The 22,639-nt window shown below is 46.9% G+C and overlaps 1 long non-coding RNA gene across 1 annotated transcript; it reads left to right on the top strand.

The window, feature by feature from the left end:
- The first annotated feature begins 2,797 nt into the window (after window positions 1-2,797).
- On the top strand, window positions 2,798-22,388 carry LOC142907802 (uncharacterized). The gene is made up of 2 exons (XR_012931270.1): window positions 2,798-3,098; window positions 19,461-22,388. It is a non-coding gene; the product is annotated as an uncharacterized LOC142907802 (long non-coding RNA).
- The last annotated feature ends 251 nt before the right edge of the window (window positions 22,389-22,639 follow it).

Here is a 22,639-nt window from a genome sequence, read left to right on the forward strand (position 1 = left end):
TGACTTTACTGAAAGAACTAAGAATATGAATTACTGCAGTCACGAAAGCTTTAAATCAAAATTTATACTGTTTAGCTTTCTAACTTGTTACTTCAATGACATCACTCACTCGTCAGTCACCCCTTAAACTTCCACCAACGTCCTAGGATTACGACCACCAGGACTCACCAAGGCGGGAACTCCCTGTCGAAGATCTTTAACACAGTTGGAAAATAAAATAATCCTCTCCACATGGCAGTCACCCCCTCACCTCCCTCCCTCCAGGCCTGGGCCAATGTCATCGCCAAACACTGCTGGCTGGAGCATCTTAGCGCATTCTTCAGGAACAGGGAGGAGGAACTCCTGGATATCTGGCCAGCGTACTCCTCCCCCCGTCCCCTACCTCCCCTTTATCCCCGATATTCTCCTTGTGTGCGGCTTGTTACTTGAATCGCCTTCGCCTTTATATGCCGCTCTAGACATCACACACCCACTCTCTCCCACTGACAACACATCTCTCCTGCTTGTCCCACCTCACTGGGCACAAACCGGTTACCACCCTACGATTCACCCCACCTCCACAGCCCACACCAACAACCCCATTCCCTAATTTACCTCCCCTACAACGCTTCTCAAAGCATTACCCCTTCACTGTCTCTCTCACCTATAACGTTCACCGTGTGGGACACTAACTCGCATGTTGGTGTTATTCCATGGCAATTCACCCCTTGCGTTCCACCATCCAACCCCGTCTGAAAAAAGTCTGTACCTTCCCCTGATTTGTTTAAATAAAATACGTAAAAAAGTAGCATCAAAAAACATTTTAAAATCTCATTGTCATCAGGCTCCATCCAACCCTTATTATCTACTTCGTCTCTGGCCTCAACGTTTATGTGCTATGAAGAAGGGTAATTGTCTCATCAATAACTTGTCTACCATCGACTGCATCATTTGTTCAATAATCATCCGTCTCTTTGTCCACATGGCAAAAGTGCCGAATGACATTCATGCACACCATGCCCTACCTCTATCCATCCAAGCATAGAGTGAATCTACCGTCTCTATAATGGCACTGCACAGTCGGCGATCCAAAGAAGTTTAGAAATCATATCTGTCATGACACCAGCCTAACATTGCAGGAGACCTTCCATAAGGCGATGGAATGGGGACGCCATTGTTGCCTAAGAGTTTATAATGATTGTTTGGTGGACAAGACGTATCAGGTTGGGCCAAGCGAGCCTCCAGGATTGAGTCCAAGCTTGAAAAGAGAACAACAGTTGACGCTGTGGGGTGTAAACAATGAGACCAAGTTGAGGCAGTCAAGCGAAGCAAAGTCTAACTTTGGATACTTTATTATTATGAGTTGTTGGTCTCTGTTAAATGTACAATTGTGTAAAACTCGAAAGGTGGTGTGGAGGGACACAAGACCCTGCTACAATAAGAGAACATGCTCTATAGGAATAAGAAAAAAAACTCGTATTGTGTAACCCATGGGGGAATCCCTACTGTCTGACTGAAAACGTGTAAAATGTGTGAAACATCATTCCTCTTGTACAAAATGTGTTGTTGTGACAAGTGGCTATTGTTATATACAAATATTGTTGGGTGTTATTTTTTTTTGGGTTCCTGGATATTGTTGAGTTGGGCGATTAAAGTCTCGACATCTTAAAACCTGCAGTGCATATAAAATTTGTCTAGAGCTACCCACAGTTGTAAAATTCAATCACTTTTCAGATATTCATTCTGGTTGTGACAATGATGATAGAAGTAATTGTAAAGTTAATAAGTCTGCTCGGGGTAAGTGACATCCAAACTGTTGGGAGCCACTTATCTAGACCAAAATATTCCCATATCAACTCACAGATGCTGCAAAAGATGGCAGGACTAGTCACTGAAATGCCTATAATGGTGCCTGGGAATTGAGTCTTGGGATTGTCTTGAGTGCTGGGCAAGGCATACGGAGGGCAAACGCCCTTAAACATTTTAAACTAAAACATATTCGTTAGTAATATTTTGAAAACACTTGAATTGGACAACTCAATTTTATTGAAAAAGGTTTAGGTTTCGGGGTAATTTGCACGTTCCACCTGTTTGAGGAGGTGATATTCTGTCAAGAGTGTGCAACACCGAGCTTTCACGGATTTACGGCATTTAGCGAACCACATTGAAGTTTGGTCACTCTCCGGCACAATCGGCAATGTAATGACGCTTTGACGGAGGAGACTTCACAGCCGCTCCGCCACCAGCGCGTCCTGCGCCGCCTTGTCCATCTGCAGCAACACCACAATTGTGGGCACTAACAAGGAACGTGTATTAGCCATCGGCGTCTCATTCTCTTCTTTCGGGTGAAAATCGCTGCCTTACGCTAGACGGAGGGCAGACATTTTTTGGCCATCCACCTCACAAGCGCGTTGACTTTCTGGAATCGTAAACAAAATGCCATGAGCGTTCCGTCGTCTAACACCATGGGCAGCACTCGAAGGGCATCTTCATTGCTAAATTGGCTGGCCCTGACGGCGGCTTCAAATTGTTTAATGAACACCACCCAATTGCCTCCAGTGGTTGGAAATTATTTTATAGGCAACCGGTCTCTGCATATCCTTCTTCATGGCCTTGGTGGTTGACGTCTGCCACCCAGTTTCCATTCTAGATTTGAAGCTTTCGTAACTGCAAGGATCCATACTCTTTGGTTCTATTCGGTAAAGTCACGTAGGTAAAAAATAAAACAACAGACGTTTCGGCCACAACACAAGCGGCCTTCATCAGGTGAAGGGACCAGACTGTCTCGAAGACTGCGCTGGAGTGACAGTCTGGTGCCTTCACCTGATGAAGGCCGCTTGTGTTGTGGCCGAAACGTCTGTTGTTTTATTTTTTACCTACGTGACTTTACCGAATAGAACCAAAGGGTACGCAGCTTCCGGTTGCGGCTGAGCTGATTGATGGGTTCCCACCTGCTGCTCGACGAGGGGGAAGCTGTCAGCAGCTGCTGCCTCCTCCTCCCCGTGATTTCTTCTCACGACGTGGCCAACGGCGGCGGCTCCGGCTCAAGCCACGCAGCATCTGCTCCCTCCACTTCTCTTCTCTCCACAATTGCCGTCACCAGTCAATCCATCGCTAAGGTACGGTGGTCCAATCTGTGGGACAGTTGCCGCCACAAACTTTCTTGGTCCAGCGATGCTGATTCTCGTGGCGTGTGGTGAGGCCTCCACCTCTTGTCGGGAACGCGGCCAACCAACGGGGGTCCGGCTCCTGCTCCCGTAGAATTCTGGGTCTCGGTGACACGGGAGCAAACACATCATCCTCTGTAGGAGCTCCTCGGCGGGTCTTCTTTCTGGGACTTGTAGACGGTATTCCATCGCTGCCGCCAGTGTAATGTAGCTGCTTTTACAGGTCATATTTTCAAGGGGAAATGTCCTTATTTCCCGAGAACGTACTTACAAAGGACGAGAATACAACTGGTCATAATTCACCATGGCTATATGACTACCTGCAGCCCCGGTGGTTTTCCACTACATGCAACTCGAAACAGTCCCTCTCAGTGTTTTCCCACCATGTAGATCTTGAAGAGTTGGTTCCGATCGTTTCCACGATGTTGATCTCGAACAGTCGGCACCGATGTTGTCCACATCCTCTTGTCGATCAATCCCTGAGCAAGCGCCCCGACCGCGGGCCTCGGCTCCCCTGAATATATTCACTCGGCCTGCATCTCTCACGAGCCTTGGTCCCCCGCAGTTTGAGGCTTTGAGGCATCGTCTTTACCCATTTCCACTCGCCCTTCCAGAACCTTCCCGCTTGCGCAGTACCCTGTGTTGCAAACTCGAAATGAAGGACGTGGCCAGGTGCTCCAAATCGAGGGCAAGCAAACACATTTATTGTTATAATATGTGAAAGGCAACAACACGTGTGTTAAGGCAATTTTCAACTAAAGTTGCCATTAACCACGTGACTGGTGTAACGGTCAGGTTACTCACGAACAGTTTACCTTCAACCTAATTCCACAACTGATAAACCATCTTTGTCTTCAATCATAACCTTTACACTTCACTATTCGAATATTACTTTAATCCAAAGCTGAATGTCTATACCATCCACTTATTGATAGCTTCCACCCATTATCTGCACTGTATATGTACTGTACTTGTAACCATTGTACAACTTACTACTGTATCAGTTTAACACGTAGGCTTTCGCGACCAATATTATTCATTATATCGGTTTTTGGGTTAGATCGCGTTATTTATAAATGTGTCGTAACCCTTCACCACCCGACACGGCCAAATAGTAACAAAAATGTGTCACGTTTACAAAGGACAAAATATTTCACTTCTTTAGCCCACCGGTGTGTTGAAGAGAGAATCAACATCATTTACAATTTGAGTACGACGTTTCGCTGGTAATTACATCCAGCTTCATCGGGCAATTTGGCAGAATGGTGATGGTCTCCTCTTGCTCCCGGTCTTGAATAGTGCACAGCGGGGTGACGGAATCATTTAATTCATTCAGGTGCAGTGATTCGAGGCAGAGAGGGGGAAGGTATTGTACTCTTTGGTTCTTTCGGTGAAGTCACATAGGTGAAAATAATTATAAAATAAGATAAAAAAGTGAAAACAACTAAATTAAATCACGACGTTTCGGGCGCAACACAAGCGTGCGTCATCAGGCGGGGACAACCACAGCGAAAACAGGGAACCCTGATGTCCCTGCGCTGGTTAGCCACTGCCTTACCAACACGTACTTCACCTGGAATGGTTCTTTCTACAAACAAAATTAGGGTACCCCCATGGGTTACCCCTTGTCACCAGTGATAGCCAATGTTTTCATGGAGAAATTTGAAACAGACGCCATCCAGACATCCACCCTACGTCCTTCCCTGTTGAAGAGATATGTGGATCACGCTTTCGTTATTTGGCCACATGCCTTGTCAGCATTGAACCAGTTTCTCGAAGACATTAACTCCATACACCCATCCATCATTTTCACCATGGAAGTGGAGAAGGATGGCAAGCTACCATTCCTGGATGTTTTGTTTGAGACAAGGCCTAATGGCTCTTTGGGACATTGTCTACAGGAAAGCCACCCACACAGATTCCTATCTGAAACCTGATTCCCACCACCATCCGGCACAGAAGAATTCCGTCATCAAAACACTACACCATAGGGCCCACTGCATTTGTGACCAACACCACCTGGCCAGTGAGTTAGAACATGTACACCGGACCCTTAAGATTAATGGATATTCGGACCGTATTATCCGCAAAGCTGCGTCTCCGACCATGGAGAAACAACCCTCTAGACTTCGATCAAAACCATCACGTTACCATACATAGCAGGCGTTACCAAAAAGATTTCCAAAATCTTAAAGAAACACAAGATCCAGGTCCGATTCAGTACAGTACACAAAATCCGTGATCTGATCTGAACCGTAAAGGATGTTAATTCTTATTTGCAGTACCCTGGAGTCTACAAAGTGAGTTGCATTTGTATCAGACCGCATTCGCGAGCACAAGGCAGATTTGAAACACGGCAGGACGAACTCGTCTGCCGTGGCTGATCACTGCTACAATGCTGTGGGCTCTCATGATATTATTTTCTCCGATACCAAAGTGCTCTGCAAGGCGTCTGGATACCAACAAAGATTTGTCTATGAAGCCATCCAGATATAAAAACAGACATAACTTCAACCGAGAAGATGGATTCAAATTGAGCAATCATTGGAAGGATGTTATTAACCAAGTTAAACCTTTGCTGCCTTGTAGTTTATATTCATATCCGCATCTCCAGTATTTTACTCCCAGCCCTGCTCACTCCCATCACTTGGAAATTTGCCGTGCAGTGCTTCGAGCCTGCAGAGTTCTCCCCCCCCCCAAACGTGTCACAGCTTTAGGTCGAGCATTAGGAGCATGCTTGCCGCTCTCCTCCAGCCCACGCCCCGCCCCTACACTCACCTTGGCTCCTCCGCCCCCCCCCCTCAGCTATATAATCCCTTGTCACAGTCATCTCTTTGGCCTACTTCAGCAATTGTTTTCGCTGTGATTGTCCCCGCCTGATGACGGACGCTTGTGTTGCACCCGAAACGACGTGATTTAATTTAGTTGTTATCACTATTTTATTTTATTATTTTCACCTACGTGATGTTACCGAAATAACCAAAGAGTATGGATCCTTGCAGTCACGAAAACTTAAAATCAAGATCATTCAGGGGCCTAATGTCAATGTCGATGTCTGCTGGCCACGACGAGAGGCTTCAGGAGAGAGCTGATGCAATTACGCCATTCAGCCGCCTCCACTGAAGAAGCGCACACGACAGTGGTTTACTATATGGGCAATAGTTTGGGTTGCATGGCCACAATCGCACTACTAGGGCTTATCTTACATTTTCCAATGTGGAAAGATGTGTGCGCATTAGCCTGCTGTTGATGTTCGAATGCGGTTTATAATTGTGACACCAGAGTCTAGGAGGAATGTTAAAGACTGGAGGTGTGATGTTTGGGTCTCGAATGAGGTGTTTATTCTGGACATACACATTGTTACACGGTGTGTATTAGCTTTGCTGTGGATCTCCCAGTGCCTGATTTAATGGCGCACAGCAGGACAAGCACATCATAGGCTTACAGCGATGACGTCACCTTGCTCTATTTAAGACCGGGACTGGGAAGACTTCTAAATTATGGCAAATCGCCTGATGAAGCTGGCTGCAACCACCACCATCGAATTGTCATACTCATTTGTAAATGTTGCGGGTTTACTGTCCATCACACTGATGTGCTGAAGTAGTAGCTAATTTGCATGTTTTGTTCATATTACAACCCTTACTGATTGGCTATTTCGAGTGGTGGTAGGTCACAATACATTTGTATTTACGCAATTTAACCCAAAATTCATTATTATAAATGCCAAAATACTAAGGTTGTTACTGGGCAGAGACCACAAATTGATTGTATGACCTTTGATATCGATTTAAACTGTTGCTTCCTCTAAAGTGGGGATTTTAAAGTTGTCAAGGAACAGTATTTATTACTGCATTCCATGCAAATGTAAATTTCTTCTAATTTATGAGTTTAATAATGCTTCCCTTTCGTTGAATCGTAACATATTTATAACACTAACTGTATGCACATGTAAATACAGTACTACATTCTTGTGTCCCGACGTATGAACTGCTCGACTTACGCAAGGATCCTCATGAATGGAACTCGTTCGTAAGTCAAGGACTACCCGTAAAAAAGTGATATAATATATTACAGATTTTATCATTATTACTGATTAATGAGTCTCAAACAAAGATAAACATCCCCCAAATCGCCTTACAGACTTTTGGGGCAAGTGCTGTTAACGAGCACCTAATGAAAGCCAGCACGGTACACAAGGGGGTGGGTGGCCAGCACCGAGGTGGCGTTGTTTATACACTGCACCAGATACTCGTTTTGAGGGTGAGTCGACCTAGGGGAGGCCGAGGACCGGTTCAGATTAATCGTCACAGGTGTTGGCCGTGATCGGGAATCAAACCCGGGTGGCCATGTTCATAGCGCAGCATGCAAACCACTACACTACCGCTCCCTACATACACACACACAGTCCAGAGGCTATCGCTTATGACATTCGAACACCAGTGGTGGACACCTCCCAGTCTTCTACCAAACCCCGTGGTGAACAGCTTTGAAGTGTGGTGCATAACAGGCTGCATGGGGGAGGAGAGCCTCTCCCTGGCCAGTCGATTGACAGACGGTAGGCAGCAGATTGCCGTTCTTCTTGTTGCCGCGGTGGTTAGGAGATTGTAACAAACTCATCTGGTATACGGGAGGTCGTGAGTTCGATCCCGACACTAACGCCTGCTGTATATTTGGAGTGTGCATGTTCTCAGCGTGGTTGCGTCAATTTTTCTCCGGGTCCTCTGGTTTTTCCCTCCACATTTAGAAACATGCGTTGAGAGTTTGGCTGCAATACATTTCCACTTAATAAGCCACGTCGTTGAGTTGTCATTTGTGAAAAAGAACTATCTATATAGTTCAGTGGGGCCTTACCTGGTGAAATAAAAGTTCAGTTTGGTGGTTAAGGCAATGTCCAAGTTTGCTGCTGATGTTGTTTATTCTCGCGACTCCCTTCAGTCTGGAAGTTCGTTCTCCCCACTAAATGCCGCGATGGTCGTGTACACCGTGAAGTCTTCACCGGGAGGTCGGCGAGGCTGCGTGCAAGGCGGTAGACGCTCCGTTTGAAGGCTTGCATACACAATCTGTCCAAAGACAAAAATCCCCGGTATAGCCTATAAACAGATTGTTAGGGCAAGTACTGTTAGCAAGCAGCACTTGCGAAGGTCGGGAAGGCACACAGAGGATGGGTGGCCAACAGCACGCCCGACCGCCTTTGTCTTTTCAGTGGCCATGTTATGACATAACCACACCAGGTACTCATTTGAGGCTGAGTCGACCTAGGGTTCAAATAATCGTGTTGGCCGTGAGCTGTAATAGACCTCGGGTCGCTGAGTTCGTAGTGTTATGGGTACTGCAAGATCCAACCTGTGTCTTTCCAGTGCTCGCTGAGCTGCATTGTCGTACAGTTGCCGAATGAGTACATTATAAGGTCGCACTTATTACACAAACAAAGTGCTTCCCACAAAATAATGAACCAATGTAGCTCGGTGATTTCGTTAAGGAGCAGAAACTAACATCACGTGGACTCCAGTCAACCTTGCAGTGGATTTTGGCTTACCATCGGGCAAACACGCTAACCACATCGGATGCTTTCAGATATGCTCCTGTGGCCGTCTGGAATGCTCTTCCTTCCAATATTAGGCAGCCACACAAAACGGAGTAATTCGGCCGAAGATGGAATCCTGCTGCTGCTGTCACCGTATCTCAAGTGGTAGAGCAGCAGCAGCAGGACCTGCCAGTTGCTACGGCATTGCTACACCCGGTAAAATTCAGATGGGAGCAGCAGTCAGGGTGACCAATTAATTATCCAGCACTGAGTGATTTACGCAAATCACTCGCTGACTCACCTCAGCCAGTCATTCGTGCAGCCAGCCACTTACTCAGCCAGACACTTAACAATTTCCCCATGAACGAATTCACTCAGCACTTAATCACGCTGCATTTATTCATTCACCCAGTCACTTATTAGCTCATTCACCCACCCACCCACTTATTCACCCATACAATTCAGAGTATAGCAGCTGTCAGGTTGATTCATGATCCAGCATTCGCTGATTTACTCCAATCACTCGCTCACTCAACCAGCCAGCAGTCATTCGCACTGCCAGTCACTGACTCACCCATTCACTCATTCGCTCAGCCACTCACACACTGACTCACCCACTCACCCATTAATTCACCCAGTCACTCACTCACCCACACTTATTCACCCAGTCACCCGTTCATTCACCTGCTTCACTCATTAACCCATACAATTTAGAGTAAAGCAGCTTCTAGGTTTATTGATCATCCAGCGCTCACTGATGTATTCCAATCACTCGCTCACTCATCTCCTTATCACTTTTCTCTAGCTACGAACATGGTCATAGTAGCCTCTAAGACTCACTTTGTTGATCCCCCCCACCTATAGTCTACCAGATACTGACTGTCTCACCCACTGTTCACCACACTGTAGGTCACTACAACTCACTCACTTACCCTCCCACTTCACTCACCCAACCACTCACATACTCACTCATCCATTCACCCACCCACTCACCCACTCACAGATCCACTCATTCACATAGGGCAGCAGAGGGCAGCACAGCAAACTATACGGTTCCAATGTGATGCAGGATGCTGCCGCGGTGCAGAGTTGACTTCATGGGCAGTGTTGAGTGTATGGGTATCGTTGTGTCTATGGCCAATGTTAAGTCTATGTGCAGTGTTGAGTCTATGCGTGTATGGGTGTTGAACGTCTTTCACACTGTACATAGTCAACCGTGCTTATAGGAGGTGCTGGGTAAGGACAACAAACTAAATACAAAAAGCAGTTCTCAAGAAATGAGTTTTCGCGACCAACATTATCCATAATAACACATTTGTGGGTGAGATCGCATACATATTAGTGGTTAAAACCGCCACGACCTGATAGCCAAATATCAAGAATATTAAGGATTGTCAACAAAACGTGCCAATTAGTTACTACCTCAGCACACCGGTGTGTTGGAATGTCAACCCACAACATTTAGAATTCGAGTACCTTGATGTTTCGCTGGTGATAACATCAACAACCACCTTCTTGTAGAAGAAGAATAATAGAGTTTTCAAAAAAAGAGATCGATACATTTCACGCACCTCACTCGTTTCCATATCATCCAAGGGACGAGTCTCTCCACCAGGGTGCTGCATCTCTCCCGAGTCTCCCTTCCTTCTACCACCACCACCACCAACAACACTCCCACCGCTATCATCACCACCACCAAGGCCGAAATTACTTCTCATTCTCCTCCAGCAACACCAATTCCTGCTGTGGTAGTGGTGGTGGCACCGGTAGAGAAGCACCATCAGCACCAGAAGGAAGATCAGAGCCCACGCCGTTATGGCGATTGCCGCTTTGCCGCACAAAGGCGAAACCGTCGATGGCACTGTCGATGGCACCGTCGATGGCACCGTCGATGGCACCGTCGATGGCACCGGCGATGTCGCTGCACGTGTCGTAGCAGCAGTACCTGTTGCAGAGAAAGGGATGCCGCAATTTGTGGTGGCTAGGAGATGTTATCTACCTCGCCTGGTATACAGCTGGTCATGTGTTCAATCCCGTCTCTGATGCCTGCTGTATATTTGGAGTTTGCATGTGTCTCTCCCTGTGGTCGCATGGATTTTTCTCCGGGTCCTTTGTTAGAATCAACATGAACGCGTTTAGAGTATTTGGCTGCTTTAAATTTCCATGTGATGAGCCACTTTGTTGAGCTATAATTTGTGGCCAAGTGGCTTCTGAAAAAAGAACTATATAGCTCAGTGGGCCTTCACCTCATCACCTTGTGCTGTCATGTTGAGTTCGACCTCTGGTGACATCCACGACCAGACTATGCCATCAAAACATGGCTCTCACTGCCTCTCGTAGCTGGTTTAGTGTAAAACCAGTGGTGTTCTTGATGTCGTCCATCCACCTCCTCCGAGGTCTACCTCTGCCACTGGTACCTTCTCCATTCCCAAGCAAGACTAATTCATCTAGAACAGAGGTCCTCATAACATGTCAAAAGTATGTAAATTTCTGCTTCATGAATAAGGCCTCGAGTGGAGGAGTGCGACAAATCTCTCTCTGAACGGACATGTTTGATGTTTTGGCTTTCCATGGTATATCTAGCATTCTTTTCCAGCACTACATCTCAAATCCACTGATCCTGTTTCACTCATTCAATATCGGCGTCCATGACTCACATCCATATAGGGCAACAAGGAATACCAGAACTTTGACAAGTCTCTGTTTTGTGTTTATGGTAATGCCCTTGTCTCTCCATATCTTATTGAGCTGTGACATGGCTGTTCTACTGAGAACTGGCTGCCTTCTCATCTCCTGGCTAGACTCCCCGTCTTCAGCAATCAAAGAGCTCAGGAAAACAAAGTTCTTCACAACTTCGATTGATTAATCTTCCAGACTAAATGAGTTTAGTTGTTCTGTCATCATTCCCTTCATTTTTTTGAAAGTGAGGCAGAGTGCAGCTTTCCCACTAGCTTCTTTAACATTTACCAACAGGGTCATCATTTCAGCTTTGCTGTTTGCTAGTAGGGTGGTATCATCAGCATATTCGTAAGTTCTTTATTCGTCTGCCTTCAATCTTCACGACTGTTTCAATGGAATCCAAGCCTGCATCTCGCATAATTCGCTCATTGTACAAATTGGATGGGTAAGGAGGCAGTATACAGCCCTGTCTTACTTCTTTCTGAATGTCAAATTCTCGTGTCTCCCCATACTCTGTTCGAACTGATGTTCTTTGGTTGGCATATATATTACGTAACACAGTGGTCCTTACCTGGTTAAAAAATGCTTTCAGTTTAGTTTAGATTAAATTTTCTCCAACTGACGTTTAAGGTGATAATGCATAAGCCCTTTCTCTCTACCTGTCTCCAACACGACGACCCTTGTAAACATGAATGAAGCGTCAGCAAAATTATATGTTGCTATTAGGGGCTTACCGGATTGGAAAAAAAATATGAAAGTGGTTTAAGGCACACGCCAGAGCAAAAAAGTATTAACTGCAATATCGCAAATTGTGTTTTGTCCTGGAAGATACCAGTACAAGACCCGTAATGCTGATTAAACACTTTCAAGGACAAACGTGCATTGGCAAGCTTTAAACAATCTACCCATTTGCGTGTGCACGATTTGACTTTGATTCAACACGTCGTATGCTTCCGCGACCAATATTATATTATTAAGCTGTTGTGGGCTAGATCGTGCTGAGGTTTCATGAACAAAGGAGGGAGGGAGGAGAGGGAGGGCATTCCGGAGGTGCCCCGCAGAAGGAGCAGCGTCAGCATCTGAAAGCGCCGCGCAATGTGGTTTGACCTCCCCCCGCACCTCCGATTAGCACGGTTGGCAACGTACGGTGTGAAAGAAGTTCCACATACGTGCATACATACGACTGTCCTTGTTCGATGGTGAGATCATCATCCCAGCCTCTCTACAAGGGCAAACGGGGAGCAGACACGAGAGCAAAGAACCGCCATGTGCATCGTCCATTTGACCCCTTCTTTCCCCGCCCCCCCAGCAAGCTATTCACCTCACTGACCCAGGTGGCCACTTAGCATCCGTAAGTGTGGCAGGAACGCATTTCGGTAGGCTCCGGCCACAGATGCCCGAAGTGGGTAAAAGGGAATGGCTCGCTTTGTTACCCATCTGAGAGAGTCACCGCTCCCGTGTCGCTGCAGCTTTCTCATCTTGACCACCGATGGCGGCCGTCCCAGATCTGAGTCTTGTTTTGCCCTCGGGTCCTCGTGAAGTCTTTGTGGAGACTTGTCATTTTTTTTATTTATCCCCAATTAAACACAGTCCGTCATCACTTAACTCCTTCCTAAAAATTGCGACGAGTTTCAAAGTGACGGGTCTTTGCACCGTTATTTTAGAGTCGAGAAGAAACTGGGTCCCAGTCTGTCAATTGCTCATTTTGAAAGAGTCGTGAATTGGTTGTCAATGTTGAGGACTTGTTTTTTTATATTATAGCATGGACGCTGTTGGAGACCTCTTGTTGGACAATCGTTTAAGCTGGTTGTGATAACTTAGCGGTGGTCTGTATCAAACTCCAGGCTACAGTACGCTCTGAGATTTTCCATCAATAGTTAATAAGTACGCAGTCAACCGTATTTATGTATTTGGTCATCATTTGAGGTCAAAGTATGTGAATGTTGTGGCTCTGGAAGCACATGCCACCCATTCTGTGCCCGTATCATGCACAAAAATGAATTAACCTCCCTGAGTTGTCGGGAATGCTAAAACTAAACAATTATTTTTATTTACCAGTTCACGCCCCACTAAGCTATGTAGTTATTGTTTTTTCAGAAGTGACTTGGCCACAAATGATAGCTCAACAAAGGGGCTCATCACGTGGAAATGTATAGCAGCCAAATTCTTTAAATGCGTGATGTCGATTTAAAATGTGGAGGACACGGAGAAAAATGTGAGCGACTACGGAGAGTGAGAGAGTCGCAAATTTCAAATATACAGCAGCAGGTGTCAGGGCCGGGATTCAACCTCCGACCTCCTGTATACCAGACAAGGAAGATAACATCTCGCCACCATGGCCCCCCTTTAAAAATACATGAAAAAGCATAGCATATAAGTTCGAATTGATTTCCCCACAAAGTGGTACTCATTTAGTCAACCCTTTGAAGGATCATGGCTGAGTAAACTTGGAACCTTCTGATTGTGAGCTGCTCACTCTGGGTGCCAAGTTGCCCGAGCGAATTTGAGGTAATACAGTGCAATTGTGTTAATATTGGGAGAGAGAAAAAAACATTTGTTACGATTAAGATTAATAAAATCATGCATTGTTGCGATTCAAGGATCGCGATTTTATTCTTGAATCAATTTTCTTTACATTGTCGTGAATGAAGCGGCCTCAATTACCTCAGGAGAAAAGTGAGCGGAATTCATAGAACACACGCATGCAGGTAAACAATCGATTCTTGCTCACACAAATAACAATGTTTTGTGATGTTAAGATATGTCAATCGATGCACCACTATAAGTGTTACCAATTTAACCACAACATGTGTAGTTTATTTGCATCGAGTGAATGGTTAATATGAATGTTTATATGCAGACGTTTCATTATATCTCAAGTTTTGTGGCATTACCTTGAGAAGTTACCGTCAAATTGTAAACGATCTGATGAAGAGCAGCTGTGCTTGATTCCAGAATACAGCAGTACATCCCACTCACATTCGCTGGGACTGAAGCCAGAGTGATGGAGCCATTTCCACTGCTCAGGTTCCCAGAGAAAATCACGTAGTCGAGAGATGGCTTGCAGGGTGTGATCAAACTAATGCTACAGAATAATATCTGTGGAACAAGATATATTGCTTGTTTAGTAATTTGTTTTAATTGATACACATTAATCTAGATTTGAAGCTCGTGACTGCAGGAATCCATACTCTTTGGTTCTTTCGGTAAAGTCAAAGTTCTCTCGGCCTCCCACTTCCAGCCCCGCCCACTCCCCCCCCCCCCAGCCTCACGTTCCTCTCCTAGCATCCACCCCTACCCCACACCCCTCCCCCTCTCTCTCCCCCCTTGCCCCTCCCCCCTTTCTTACCTATATAACCTCTTACCACGGCAACTCTCTCTCCAACTTCAGCAAAAAAAATATTGCCGTGGTTTTCCCACCTGATGATGATTGCTTGTGTTGCAATCGAAACGTCGTGATTTGTTTTATTTTATACCTACGTGACTTTACCGAAAGAACCCAAGAGTATTATACACATTGGTGTTTGTTAATTCATACCAGTCGGTTGGCATCACACGCTCTATTACAAATCTGCTGTCATATTTAGAATGAACCATTCAAAATGTAAGATGGAAAGTTCTGACGAATTATGTAAAAAAAAACATATTTCATCCCTATATTTTTTAAGGATTGGGGTTAAAATCGACAACTGAATATTTTAAGAATTCACACAACTATATTAGTTTCTGCAATTATTATTTTTAATGCTTCTAAAACATCAGTAGAATTTGAATGTATCTTATTTTACATAGCGTACCTCACAGCAAAAAAATCCCCTTGCGTTAACAAAAGGATTTTGACTGAAACCCAAAAGGGGTACCCGGTAGCCAATTGCAGAGCTCTGAGCACTGGGGGATGTTTGATCTCAATTGACGTTGTCCACTAAGAACCCCTAGCAGCCCGCATTTTGCACAAGATGGAGACAATGAAGAAGCTATTCGGGCAGTACAATAAAAAGCGGTTTGCAATAGTAAAGACAGTATGGAGCGATAGAGGGACAGTATGGTTCCCTGGGACCATGGTTACGAATGGACGTGCTAATGATGATTGATGGGACAAGCAGTTACAGGGTCACGTGAGGGGGAGCACGAGATCCAATGGCGGATAAGAGCAATAAGAGCAGAGTTTGACAGAGTCAGGTGCGGTGAGGAGAATTTGAGAGTAATGGCGTGGCCTGATCGGGTGAGGCATCAGAGCCGGCGCGAACCGGACCTGGGGGCTGTTGGTGTGGGGAATCTCCTTCGTCATCATCACCTTGGAATGGGTCGTCTCCATCGTCTTTTAGTTGTCTTGAGACTAGAAGCGATGTTGTCTCAGAATAGAGTCGTCTAACTGCCCCAGTGTATATAGTCACTCGTTGAGTTGTCAGTGGACTTTATTCATAATAAATATACAGAAAGACAAGACGGAGTCTCTGAGAGCTACATTACAGTGGTGTCAGAAGTGGCTATTGCAAGATGCCGAAGAGAGGAAAGCGTGGGAACCCACCTGTAGCTCTTCATAGGAAGAGGACCTCCGAGGGGTCCCCCAAGTAGCCCTGGGAGACGGAGTCCCAGTGAAAAACCCCCCGGGCGCTGGGAACACAGCACCAGTGACGGAGGTGTTGGTCACCTCGCCGCCCGGCCACATGCTCCGGTGGAGTTACGATCGCTGCCGCCGAGGGGGGAGGTGAGGGCTGCTTGCCCCCAGCAAGGCCCGATGAAGGGATGGCGGGAGCTGGTGGCGGAAGTGGATCGGCTCCGCTCGACGGTCGCTCAACTGGTGGCGTCAATGGGTGCGGCGACGTCGAGGGCGGAGGTGGCTGTGGACGAGTTGCTAACTCGCACAGGGAGGATGGAGCGGCCGTCTGCTGCCGGGGTTCCCGTGCTGGAGACCATGCGGTCGGTGGCCTCCATTTCGCGGGACGCGACGCGACCAATGGCCGCAATTTTGGAGCTGGCGCGGGAGGCTGTATAGGCCAAGTCAACTCCAGCGGCGAGGCGGGGTACGCTGACGCTATTACGAGGCAGTCAGGAACCGTTTTTGCAGGTTCTCAATGTGGGGGTGGAACCAGTAGTGGTTCAAGCGGGAACATCCTCAATGTGGGGGTGGAACCAGTAGTGGTTCAAGCGGGAACGGTGCTAGCCCTCGCAATGCTGATGGGGTCACACTCGAGGCCACCGGGGAGACAGTGGTAGGCAGAGTGGTGCAGGCGGCAGAGGCTGATAAAGCATGGATAGAAAAGCTGTGTGGGGAGAACCCAAAGTTATTCATGGGGCAACGGGCCGCGTTGCGATCCTTCTTACGGGAATATACGGAGGTGTTCAGTAAGGGAAAGTTTGATATCAGGCACACTTCCCTTCTGCAACACCATATTAACACGGGCACGACAGCCCCTATTCGGCAGAATCCTTATAGGTTAGCCCATGGGAAAAATAAAGTGTGAAACTGCCGGTGGAGGAAATGTTGCCGGCAGCCCTTGGGGTGCTCCCGTGGTGTTAGTGAAAAAGGCCGATGGCACGCTGCGGTTCTGTGTAGACTTCCGCAAGTTGAATAAAGTCTCAGTCGCGGATGTGTACCTGCTCCCCCGAATCGACAACTCCCTGGACGCACTGTTGGGTGCTCGATTTTTCTCCACCTTGGACCTTTTGTCGGATTTTGGCAACTTCCCTGTATGAGTCGCCCAAAATGAAAACAGCATTCAGAACGCCCCAAGGGTTGTACCATTCTAAATGTCTTACATTCGGCCCCAGCCACCTTTCAGAAACTGTGAGAATTAGTCCTTGCGGGGTTGCAATGGGACTCCTGTCTAATTTACCTCGACGATATTATTGTGTTTGGCCGCACCTTTGAGGAGCACTTGCAAAGGTTGCGTTCCGCGCTGTCGTGGGTATGGTCGGCCAATCTTAAGTTGAAACCGGCGAAGTGCCACCTGTTGCAAACCTCTGTGCAATATTTGGGCCACATTGTGAGCGATTCCAGGATAGCGATGGACCCTGACAACACAGAGTGTGTGCGCGACTGGCCAACTCTTTAGTCAGTGGGGGAGGTGCGCAGTTTTGTCGGTTTCACGTCCTATTACTGAAGATTGGTTCCACAGTTCGCGACAATTGCTAAGCCTCTCCATGCTTTGACGGCTAAAGGCCAGAAGTTTAGGTGGGGAGAGGGGGAGGAGGCCGCCTTTGTTGCACTGCACGAGAGCCATGCCAACGTGCCTCCCCTGGAGTATCCGGATTTTTCCCTACCGTTCATCTTGGACACGAACGCCAGTGACACGGGCATAGGGGCTGTCCTGTCGCAGGTCAAGAATGGCATTTAAAGGCTGGTAGCGTATGGGAGTCACATCCTGTCAACCGCAGAACAATGTTACTGCGTAACCAGAAGGGAACTCTTGGCCATGGTGCAGTTTGAGCAACAATACAGACCCTATCTGTATGGGAAGGACTTTGTGGTCCAGACGGACCACGCAGCCCTCCAATACTCCTTGCGTGTGGATCAACCCTCGGGCTAACTTTCACGTTGGTTTGAAATATTGCAGGAATACTCATTCCGGGTGGTTTACCGGAAAGGGTTACGGTACAGTAATGAGGATGCACTATCCCGACTGCCGAGGAGGGAACGTTGTGCTTGTTCAACGGGCGCGGGGCGATGTAGGCCACAGGACGTGAAGCCACCCGAGGTGGTGGCATCGGTGGAAAGTTCAGCACCGGTGGGTGACATTGAGCCAGAATATAGAACGTTGGGCCTCACGCTTGCCAAGTGGGGTCGGTTGCAAATGGAGGACACGTCCTTGTTACGATTTCGGTGGCGTGCCGAGCAGGAATGGACGAACCCTAGCCCAGCGAAGGTCTCGAAAATCGTTCTTAGGGAAGGGCTGCTCATGAGATGGGATGAGGGGTTGCGACGTTATGGCATGGTGGTTCCCACAGTTCTGCGGGGTGCATTGACTCGGGTGGTGCATTAAACTAAATTGTTACACCTTGGGGTTCATAAAACGTTGCTAACACTGCAAAGGGATTTTTCTGGCCGGGTATGTCAGAAGATGTGTACCACCTCATGAAGGTCTGCACCGATTGTGTGCACTGGAAACCAGCAGCCAGGAAGTGTCAACCCCCCTTGCAGTCCATCACCATGTCGCGAGTTAATGAGTTGTTCACGCTTGCCATTTGGGACCCTTCCCCTGTACCCAGAAAGTTAATAAGTTCCTTCTGATCGGGGTAGAGTATGTCTCCCAGTGGCCGGTGGCTTGGCCCCTACCCGACCAGACAGCGGCATCTATAACGGACGCCTTTTTGCACGGGTATGTGTTGGATAAGGGGGCTCCTGAGCAGCTCCTGACAGACCAGGGCAGGAACTTCTCATGGAAGTTGTTACGTGAGGTATGTGACGTTCTAGGCACAAAGAATATTCGGACGTCGCCTTAACATCCTCAGATGGATGGCATGGTGGAACACCTTCACAAATCCCTAACGTCGATGCTTTGCCAAGTAGTCGACAAGGCGCAGACGAATTGGGACCTACACATCCCTGGCTTCCTGGCAGCATATAGGATGGCCCCGCATGTATCCATGGGATTTTCCGTTTTTTTATAGATGGTGACGAAAGTGTACCCACTATTAACGTCCAATTGGGTATGTCCCCCGAAAGGAAGAGGCAGTCTCTGCCAGGGACCTTGTAGGTCATGCTGGACCGAATTTCCGATGCACGCGAGGCGGCTAAAGAGAACACTGCCAGGGCCCAGGCCGCTAATTAAAATAACGTGAGTTGTTGCAAGAACGTGTTGCCAAGGGGGGTAGGGGGTAGAGCATGGCTGCACTGCCTGCAGGTGCCATTGCACACGTGCCCCAAGTTGCACTGGCCATGGCAAGGGCCTGAGGAAATCGTTGAAGTTAAATGGCCGCAGTGTGTGCGATTGCAGGTAGGGCGCCGCCGCTGGTTTGTCCACTCGTCGCGCTTAAAGCTGTACATGCGTCCCCGATTAGAAATTAATCCCCAGTATCTGTGCAGTCGGGGTCTGGTGTGTCGGACGGGCCGGGGCGGTTTGCCAAAGTAATCAGACGCCAAAGAGATGATGCTGTGTCGCCCGCAGTTCTCGAGCCCTTGACATCAGGGGGACCTCGAAGGCCCTCCACACGCAAGGGGCCACCAGCAGAGGACCTGCCAGCCTCTCCCGTGCAAACATCCGAGGACCTCAACCCCCCTGTTCCGATGGCCAAGCCGTCGTTGGCTGAAGGAAGCCAAAATCCCGCCCGGGGAGACGGGCCGGCATCCAGGACTCGGTCAAGGGGGTCAACATTTCATTGACGGATCGCCGTGAAATTGTGTTTTGCATTGTGTGCTGCTGGGCGTCCGTATGTTCAAAATGTCCGAGGCTTGAAGTATTGATCTCGGAGGTTGTGTTGCATGCCTTGTTCGGATTTGGCATTGTTTTTGTTGTTCGTTTGGTTGTGGTTGTCCGCATTGTTCTTCTAAGGAGGAAGTTGTTCCCTTTCGGTCCTAGAAGATTTGTTACACGTCGCGTTGTGTTAAAGGGTTAATTCGCGCTAGTAAAAATTGTTTCAAATTGTGTTAGCCGAGGACGGCTATATTTTTTAAGAGGGGGGGGGGGTGTGATGTAAAGACAGTATGGAGCGATAGAGGGACAGTATGGTTCCCCGGGACCTTGGTTACTAATGGACGTGCTAATGATGATTGATGTGACAAGCGTTGACAGGGTCAAGTGAGGGGGAGCACGGGATCCAATGGCGGGAAAGTGCATTAAGGGTGGAGATTGACAGTCAGGTGCGGTGAGGAGAATTCGAGAATAGGGGCATGGCCGGATCAGGTGAGGCATAAAGAGCTGGCGCGAACCGGACCTGGGGGCTGTTGGTGTGGGGAATCTCCTTCGTCATCGTCACCTTGGAATGGGTCGTCTCCATCGTCTTCGAGTTGTCTTGAGACTAGAAGCGATGTTGTCTCAGAACAGAGTCGTCTAACTACCCAAGTGTATATCGTCACTCGTAGTTACTCGTTGAGTTGTCAGTGGATTTTATTCATAAAAAATATACAGAAAGACAAGGCGGAGTCTCTGAGAGCTATATTATGCAATAATGAATCCTAGAGGTGATAGAAGGGCGTGACACAATCTCTACACCACTGCTTTTTCAAAGGGGCATATCGGGTTATATTTCTGAACTGGTATGAAGCTGAGCTAATTACAATAGAGAATCACTCCTGTAATCTAGCATTGATATTAAGGGCGATGACAAAGCTACATTAAGAACAGAACATGTATTTAGACTGTAGGAACCCGATGCACTATTGGAGCTCTTTTTCACAGATGTCCAGTCGTTACAACAACCAAACACAGCTGCAGCTGATTGACAACTAATTTCTTGTCGTGTTTTAGTTTGTTCCCCCCTGTACTTCCAGTTACTGTGGTTGGCTATGTACGGTGCCAAAGAAGTTCAACACACAGACATAGTATACTATACACTACCTTACACTACACTACTATACACTACACTACTATATACTACACTATTATACAATACACTACTATACACTACACACATACAGATAACTGCACCCATCACTGCCCTTCCCCCACCAGCCCTGGCAAGCAGGAGCAGCTGATCTTTAGTCCCAGGAGAAGTAACTCTGTCTCGCTATCATTGAGGCCAAATTAAGTTGGAGGTCAACCCATTTTCATGTCCGTACCACCAGCTGCTGCCAAAGAGCCACAGAGTTCGTGTTAAGATTGCTAACGAACCCCATCTCTGAATGGGATCTCTGGACAGCTTAGACAAGTGGTTCTTAACCTGGGGTGCATGCACCCCATGGGGGTGCGAGATGCCCTTTCTAGGGGTGCGAGACGGTAGATCATCGAAACACAAATTAGGCATGGGCATGTAAGTACAGCTACTTTTTTTCTTCTTTGGTTCTTTCGGTAAAGTCACGTAGAATGAGAATAAAATAATAAATTGATAAAATAAAATAACACAATAATAATTTATCAATTTATTATGTTATTCTCATTCTACGTGACTTTACCGAAAGAACCAAATAAGATGAATCATTGCAGTCACGAAAGCTTTAAATCGAAATTTACAGCTACTTTGTTTCATCAAACCTATGTACTTACCAACATTATACATTATTTTAAGGATTCAGAACCAAGGGGTGCAGGGCTGCATTAAAGGTTAAGAAGCACTGGCTTCGACTGACGAGAGAGATCTCTGGAAGGAACCTTGGCCTAAGCAATAGTAGACTTGGAGACCGTTTGCTTGTAATGTATTTCGTAACATTATTTTGTATTGGGCACATTCTGCATGAGTGTTATTCACACGGTGTGTAGCAATACAGACGGATGTTGCACTGGGCTGATAATCCCTAAAGTGTGCTAAATCGGTAACACCACGTGTAATGAGAGATAATGCAATACTCACCGTTGTGTTAGACTGTCCACATCTCCATCGCATGCGGTATATTGTGAACGATGTTGAACAGTTAAGGAGCACATCTTCACCTTCAACAGCTGCCATGTGCTGAATGGGGCTATGTGCTACATAAAGAAAAATGTGCAAAACGAATGCAGAGACCACCAGCAGTGAACGTTAATAGTGGGATATGACCAGCCTGGAAGCATCAACAAACCATGGCGTTTCCACACACACAGAGATCTGTGGGAAATGAATACAATATAACCCTCCATATGCGCAGGCGTCTGGAAATGTCTAGTTTCGTATATTCGCGAGTTACTAAATGCAAACGAATTCACTTTTCGCGAACCTGCCAGACTTCAGTATTCGTAAGTTGTACAAAAGTGCTGACAGACCGCAGAGTTTTACTACTTTTGAAACGGTCTGCTGTGAAGATGAGGCGTGCTCGCTCTGGGCCGCCCGCTTTGTCCTGAACTCGCTATTGTGATTTTTTTACTTTATACATACTTAAAGTTGACTCGGTTATACATTTTATGAATCGTCATCAAATCATAATATTCATCATCAAAGGTAATAAAAAAGAAATCTGCAGTTTATTATTTATTTTAGCCATTGTTATTAAACTTTTGCCATTTCTCACCCCATGTTCACTTGTAACAGTAACAAAAGGGCCATTTCCCCCCAGTGGAACCAAGGTTTCTGGATTCGCAAAATTCTGAATTGCGAGCAGTTTTCAAGAACATAACGCTCGCAGATCGAGAGAGGGTTTACTGACGAACATTACTTTGGGTGGCAGAGTGGGTGGGGAAGTACCGCCCCCTATTGTGAGGGTGAGATGTTCTTTCAA

The sequence above is a fragment of the Petromyzon marinus genome, chromosome 83 (assembly GCF_048934315.1).
Source record: "Petromyzon marinus isolate PM22_M1 ecotype Great Lakes invasive population chromosome 83, UKy_Petmar_22M1.pri1.0, whole genome shotgun sequence".
Classification (NCBI taxonomy): Eukaryota; Metazoa; Chordata; class Hyperoartia; order Petromyzontiformes; family Petromyzontidae; genus Petromyzon; species Petromyzon marinus.